The following is an 8461-nucleotide window of genomic DNA, read 5'->3' as shown; positions in this document are numbered from 1 at the left end:
TTTAACAGAGCACTATAAACTGTGATGCTCATGTAGAGAAAAATATCAAATTAAAATCAGCTCTTGCAAGGGAGAGGGTACAGCTCAGTGGTAGAGCACATGCTTAGCATGCACGAAGTTCTGGGTTCAATCCCCAGTACCTCCACTAAAATAAGTCAATAATAAAAATATCTAAGTAAAATAAATAATAATTTTAAAATAAAGTAAAATAAATAAGTAAAATAACTAATTACCACCCCCCAACCTCCCCCCAACCCCAGATCAGCTCTGGCATTCCAATTTAAGTTGTCAACAGCCTTTCTTCTTGAGGTCTCCCCAGGACTCCCAAAGAAGAAGGAAAGAGAGAGAGAAAGGTATATCACAACTGTCAGCAAAGACCCTCATTACTTTCCTGCTCCACTTGAGTGGAGGTCCTCTCCCCTATCTTGTGATCTCAAGGTTGCTAGATTAAAAAAAAAACTTCATCCTTCATGAAGCTTCAGGTGAAGGGTCCAGTTCTGCTCAAATATTCAATGAATATTTAACTGAAGGCTGACTATATGCAAGACATCCTCTTGTTTTTCACAATCTCTTCAGATTTTCTGAAGGATTAAAATTTTTGTCTCCTGCAAGTATTCTATTCTCTTGCGCAGACTTCCCTCCAAGAGAGGGGCCTCTACTCTACTGCCAAAGGCCCTCTGGTCTTTAAGAAGCAGAATGAAATCACATAAAAAGTTTCTGATCCAGCCATACGGGTCCAAATCACATTACTCATCTAAGACAGCAAATAGAATTTTGCTCTGAGCTATGTTTCTAATCATATTGATCATGATGCATCGCACGACCTATACTTTCTCATCCATTCATTCCAGTATATATTAACCCCTGGGCATAGAATAATTTTTCTCCATAAGAAAACAATTGGTCCAGGAAGGAGATCAAATTTTAAACCGAACAGCAAACTAACTCCACTATCTCCAATTTCATTTGGAGAACTGATCTTCTGGAATTTCAGTAAAATGTGGCATTACCTTGTTGGCACCCATGTAAGTTTAGTTTGCTTGGCTACAGCACCAGAAAATACAAAGCAAATGCTGGCATTTCAGAAATGCTGTGTTGGCTGGAAATGAACCATGCAAACGGAAGCAAATGAAAAGAGGGCTTGAAAGTCAATGTGCTCTTGCCAGTCAGGAAGGTGATGTTCACTGTATATGATTCCATTTTGTTAACTGAACCAAGTTCTCCAAATAAATAGACTTCAATCACCTTTCCACATAAAGAGAAACTTTAAAGGAACAAAGTCATAAAACAGATTTTCTGGAAATATTCTCACTTAACAAGATGTGAGCTTCCTGTTGTGTATAAATCTTCTCTAGTGAATGCTGGGTTCTCTGGTTACAAGTGGCTTACAAATCAGATCAAGGGTATTTGGAAATCCAGAAGGTTAATAGGTGGCTCAAAGTATCAGCCATAATGAGCAATGAAAATGATAAAAGTTAAATTAATGCAATATTCTCAGAATAAATATTTAAACTAGCACATGTTGTATTAATTCTTTCACTCATATCTCTCCCAATTTGTAGTATTTCAATGGTAAGCAGAGGTAATTCATCATAATGAAGAAATGCATGAAAAGGTTTCTATTTGAATTCCCACTAAAACCAAGCATATTTGCAGATCAAAAAGATGTTCAAACCGTGTCACAAGTCAACACATATAATTAAATTCCAACACAGGCTTATAGACAGTTCCTTGGAATTTGTTGTTAGAAATATTTGACATGTTGGGTCACTTCCCTGAACTCTGTCCTCTAAACTATGCCCTTTCAGAGGTGTTTTCAGCTATGAATAATTTAGAATATCCTTTCTATTAGCCATTGAATAGTTAAAAAGTTCCTTAGACTAAAGATAGCTCTATAATTCATTTAAGATTCTTTGTTGAATTTCAAAGAAGCTACTGAGCTTCCCAACCGAAGAGGCCATAAATTTATTAGTCTGGGACCATCTGTTCTTACGAGTCTAGTTCCACACACAGGACCAGCACCAAGGTCCTAAGGAACTAAGATGAGGTAGAACGAGTATTAATTAACTGATGTAAAAGGGTTGGGTTTTCTTGTTCCCATAGGATAGCAGGTAATGAGATTCATGACCACAGACAGAGTCAAGGAGTTAAACAAAAAGTATATTACAAAATTACAGGAAACGCTGGCTTTAGTATAACTGGATCCTCTCTGAAGGGGGACTGTATATCTTGTATATTTTCTCACTCCCCTCACTCAGTCTCTAGTTTACTTATAATGAATAGCTGCCCATTGTTACTGACTCTGATAAAGGAACACCTAAGGACTGGTATCTGAGGCCAGACTGGATTAAAGCTTGGACTAGTGCCTCGTCTGAAGAATTCCTTGTGTTTGTGAAATTCCACCCAGACAACACTTTCAATGGTTCTTTTGTACTTTAAAGAGGAATTAAAACACTTTAGTAAATAAATATGGCCATATTTGAAGCTAGTAGCAATAATGAAACCATAAAAGCACTTTAGAACAAACTCTTGATTGTTAACGCTCAAACTAAAACTCCTACAGCATACACCAAAGCAGTATACATTCTTTTTTTTAAAATTTTTTTTGCAGGGAAGGGTAGTTAATTAGGTTTATTTATTTATTCTTGGAGGAGGTCCTGAGGATTGAACCCAGGACCTCTTGCATGCTAAGCACACACTCTACCACTTGAGCTATCCCCTCCCCCCGCAGTATACATTCTTTTAGTGCTTCTCTGTGAAAGGCAATATCCCAAGAGTAATATCTTTTGACTTTTATTTCATCACAAGTATCACTTCAGTTATATTATGTTACCTCTGCAACTAGATACCAACTTTGCATAGCATACCTGACTCAGGGCTTCTTGCCACAGTTCAATTCTTTGAATAAAATCAATCACAAATAGAATTAACATTTGCATTCCAACAGTGTGACTAATACAGAAAGTACACTAACAGACACCAGCATTTACACACTCAGGTGAGCACTGTTTCTTTCAAAAAGTTATCTTGAGAAATAGTTATTCCAAAACTGGGAGCAGGAGTTCATGGTGTGTGAGGGCGGAAAGAAAGGAATTGACTTGTCGACTGACAGAGAGGTAGAGGTGGTGAGGGGGGAGTCCAAAAAAATGCCTGTCTCTGGCTGTTATGATTCCTTCCTGTAATTTCCGTACCTGGACACTTGGCTAATTACTATGGTTTTTCTGGTGGGGGCTACAAGTTCTCTAACTTCCCACTCCCACCCCCTAATCCTTGTGCAAACTCAACTTGGGAAATAATTACTTTAGGGATCCTAACATGTTAGCCAGACCCATAGTGGGAAATTCCTCCCATAAGCCCCCTCAGTTGCCCCCGGAGCCCATCCCTGCTTTGGGAGCCCCTACCTGCTAGAGACCTCTGACAGCCACTCTGTGGAAGTTCCTTCTCTTGTGCCTGGACTCCTGGCCCAGTTTAGCTCCTCTCTCTCCACTGAGAGATCTGCCCCTCATGATTCAAGATTCAGATAACTTTATGGGCACTTGAGACTTGGGGTTCAGGTTGCTATTGTTATTCAATTACAGTGTGGATTGAGAAAAATTCTGAGTTGCCTGACAATATAGTAATTTTAACATTTTAAGGAGACATTACCATCACCATTTCAAATAACTTATTTTCCAAAGGTCAATCGACAAAGAAGCCTATGGAAAGTGAAGAGTATCTGAATGTGTTGCATTCTTGCAGAGCTGGGGTATGCAAAACAACTGTGCTAACTTCACAATAAATAGAAAAGTAAAATAAGAACTTTGTCACTGAGTGAGCACTCCTGTTGGCTGAATGATTCAAGCAGAGACCAAAGGGCTATAAGTGAAACTACTGGACAACTCTTCATTTCCAAACTATGTAGCCTTTTAGTGAAAAGGATTCTGAAGCAAACATCCCCTGTTTTTGGGAACCATTGTTTACCTGACAACGAGAGTTGATGTTTTTTAACTCTGACACTTTAAAAATAAAAATCATTGAAGTACAATGTACTTATCTCTGCTTCAACAAACAAGAATTTAACTGAATCTTGGTGACTCAAGGAGATGATAACAGGGACACGGAGGACTGAGGTTCCAGTACCAGATTTATCAATCAGTAGCTACTACCTAATGAGGCCTTGGTTTCTCATCTGTAACTTAATTGCCAAGATCTCTTCTAGTTTACATTCTAAATTTTAATTAATAGTTATACTGATACGATATAGTACAACTTAGGGAAATTCCAAGTTGGGTAGATCTTAGTTTTCCCTTCAATCTTGGCTGTCCTTCTGTGCCTTTCCTAATCAATAATAGGCTCAAAAACGTGAATCAGTCTCTGGGTGATGTACTTCTTGGCTATAACTATTTCTTCTCTTTTTGTTCCCCTCAGACACCATCCACGGGTCTTCTCCTTGTTGCCCTTCCAACCTTCTAGTCCTTGTCACTTTTTGTAGTATCTCCACTTTTCCATTTTTGTCTTCTCAGCCAATAAAAACACATTTTCTGATTAAATAAATCGCTTCTGTAACCTTCATCTTTTGACTGTTGTTGTTAATGCTCCTACACAGAGACTATTTTGGTAGCTTAATGGTTCAGAGTCCTCACAGTTTTCTGTAATTATCTCAGAAGTAGTTTTTGAGCATCTACACACGCCAGGCACCATGGCAGTCTTTCATCAACTTGGGAAAGAATTCCCTCAATGTGTTCGTTCCATCATTAAAGCAGGAAAGCAGCAAATGTACCAAAAACACAGGCAACAAAACCAAAAATAAACAAGTGGGACACACTAAACTAAGAAGCTTCTACACAGCAAAAGAAACAATCAACAGAATGAAAAGGCAACCTATAGAAAAGGAGAAAATATTTGCAAAGTATATGTATGATAAGGGATTAACCTCCAAAATATACAAGAAACTCCTATAATTCAATAGTAAAATAAACCAATAACCTGATTAAAAAATGGGCTAAGAACTTGAACAGTCATTTCTCTAAAGATGACATACAAATGCCCAACAAGTGTATGGAAAAATGCTCAATGTCACTAATCATCAGGGAAATGCAAATCAAAACCACAATGAGATATCACTTCACCCCTGTCAGGTTGGCTATTATGAAAAAAACAAAAGACAACGAAGTATTGGTGAGGAAGTACAGAAACTGGAACCCTTGCCCACTGTTGGTGGGAATGTAAAATGGTGCAGTCACTATGGAAAACAGAACCACTATATGACCCACCAATCCCATTTCTGGGTATTTATCCAAAAGAATTGAAATCAGGATCTTGAAGAGATACTAGCGCTCCCTTGTTCACTGCAGCACTATTCACAAGAGTCAAAAAGTGGACACAACCTATATGTCTGACAGATGAATGGATAAAGTAAATATGGTATATATGTGTATGTGTTTATATATATATGTGTGTATACATACATATATATATATATATATATATTACACACTGGAATACTATTCAGCCTTAAAAAGGAAATCCTGCAACATGTGACAACATGGATGAAACTTGAGAACACCATGCTAAATGAAATAAGCGAGCCACAAATACTGCATGAATCTACTTCTATGAAAACATGGCACTGCTTCCTGGATGTGAATTTCTCTGGCTGCAGGACCAGAAATGATTATGAGTTTCTGTAGCAGTGTTTGTTACTACCTTCCAGGCAGCTGCATGGATCTTGTAACTGATCATGTTCCTCTTACTGAATAACATACAAAAGACCTTTGCACTAAATAGATTTGCAGCTCACCTTTAGCAAGTTTATAGGCCTTCATTAAATCTATTCATGTACAAATACCACTTCTGGTTCTGCCTCATTTTTTTATAATACCAAATTCTTTATCTTCTCTTTTTCTTTAAAAATTTTTATAATTGATGTTTCATATTCCTCATTATAATTTCTGTAAGCCACTTGATATCATTTTTGAAAAACTATTAGAGAAAGACTTCAAATTCCACTAAAAAGGTGGGGGGCAGGGAGTGGACGGACAGCAAAATGTGGTGGCTGTGTACACAGGTATGGAGCAAAACTTTCAAGGTTCAAATTGACTCCTCTAATTACAAGTCATGTGAAACCTTGGCACATTACTGGACATTGTCGTAGCTGGTTTATACTGTAAAATGGAGACAACAGTTCCTATCCCACAGGGCCATTTTGAGTTTTAAATATCAGCAGCATAGTTAAAATAGTGCATTCAGAACAGTGCTTGCGCAGCAAACACTCAAATGTTAGCTGTGAGGAATTTTTATGCTGTAGTTTAACATACAGAGCTGGGTTTACAATCTAATGTCAACCTGAACAAATCAGCATTCCTATGATAGCATCTAACAGAATGTTTGGACATATTTTACAATGATTACCAGGAAAACTCTTTTGATCTTTACTGCATTTTCTGCTGATAATATTATCAAATACAGGCATATTTCCTTAAGGGAAGCTGGATATTAAAATCTGGACTTACAAAATAGTTTTAAGAATTCTATTTTCCATTAAGTATTCAATTTTTTTTTTTTTGGAAAAAACCAAACACAACTGTGTTCTGTCATTGCCAGAAAGGATCTGAAGCAGCAAAATATTAAGCGTCAATAAAACAGAGAACTTTTTAAAAAAGAAGGCCAGAGCTAAGGAGAAAGGTGTACCTGAGTGAAAAGGGAGAAAAACTATTATCAGAACATGGTGGCTCAAGGAAGTTACCGCAGCTGCAAACAGAACTTCATTTCCTCAGAGTGCAGCCAAAGCAAAGAGAGAAACATGAGACGTATCCCAACTCTATTTCAATGAGAGGAAGCTGGCATTAATCAGTAGGAATACTTTGTTTCTAAGCTAGCATAGGGAATATGGAGAATGCTGATCGTAACAATTAAGAACTTTGACATCAGTTTAAAAATGAGCAGAGACAGTTACTGGTAAGTATCTTGTCTAAGAAGAGTCTCCATCTAATGTCCAAGACTAAGTTTCTGATTCCACAACCAGTGCACCCTCCCCCCAGACTGTTTTTGTAATCTTCTCTGCTTTACTAAACGACAATTCAATCCTTCTAGTTACCCAGGCTAATTAAGCCAAGTCATCCTTGACTCCTCTGCCTTCTTTCACACCCCATATCTGATCTGCCAGCAACTACTGTCAGCTCTGCCTTCAAAACATACCCAGATGCCGCTTACTTTTCAAACCAGCTCCATTGCCCCCACTTTGATCTAAGTCACCATCATTTCTTGCCAGGATGACTGCAATTGTCTCCTAACTGGTCTCCCTGCTCCACTTGAGTCTATTTGGATCCTATTAAAATGTAAGTCGGATCATGTCAGTCTCCTGCGCAAAGTCCTCCCACAGGCCCCCATCTCACTCAGAATGAAAGCCGAAAGTCTCAAGAGGCCCTCAGAGATCTAGCTCCATCCCCACGCCCCACTTCCTCTCTGCCGCTTTACCCCTTTGACCTAACCTACTCTGATTCCCTTTCACACCACACAACTAGTTACAGAAATATTCCAAGCACACTTCCACGTCAGAACCCTTGCAAATGCCTCCAAAGTAGCCACTTCCTTCAGCTCCTTCAGATCTTTACTCAAATATCACCTTTCCAGTGGGGCTTTCTCTTGCCCTACTTAATACTGCAAACATTTCACACACCCACACACTTCACATGAGACCTTTTGTATCTCCTTTCCTTCAGCACTGTTCACTATCATGCTGTATCTTTTAATTTTCTCATTCATTTCCATCTTCCCCCATAGAATACAATCCCCACAAAGGCAGGTTTTTTTTGTTTTGTTTTGTTTTGTTTTGTTTTGGTTTTGTTTTTGTTTTCCTGCTACACCACCCAATGTTTGGAATAGGGCTTGGTGCATATTGGATATTCAAATATCTGTTGTTTGAATGTGTGGGTCAAATTTGAGGGCATGGCTTTAAAGTATACTTACATAAGAGTAATTCTGAAAGTGGAATGGGAGATAGAATAACACAGCTGAGTTATGTAGTATTTTGGTAATCTGACTGCTACAGGGTTAATGCTTAGAACACAGACACAAAGGAATGGATCATAGATCCTTCAGCCAGGGGTCTCTAAAGTGGGGCAGAACAAGATGATCCCTTGGGATGAGGGGTCAACATGTTGGAATTACATTCATCTTATAAATTTAAAGAAATAACAGATGGACTTTCACTGGTGCCCTCACTCGGTCTATGTGTCAGAAGGTCACCCATCACACATGGTTCTGAAGGAAGAGTGGCATGGGAGTACTCATGTTAGATGTAACTATACATTTACATTATTATTTATTCCTTTTCTGTTTTACATGCACTAGAAGATTATTATCTGATGAAGGTAAGCAACCCCAAATTCAAGAAGATAACCTGGTTAAAGACTCCTCTTTCAAGATATTTACCCTGTCTTGGTTCACGACCCTAATGTTTTAGATGAAGGGACATTTACTT

Source organism: Vicugna pacos, chromosome 15, assembly GCF_048564905.1.
Source record: "Vicugna pacos chromosome 15, VicPac4, whole genome shotgun sequence".
Lineage (NCBI taxonomy): Eukaryota > Metazoa > Chordata > Mammalia > Artiodactyla > Camelidae > Vicugna > Vicugna pacos.
The sequence above is the reverse complement of the archived record's forward strand: the minus strand, read 5'-3'. Positions refer to the sequence as shown.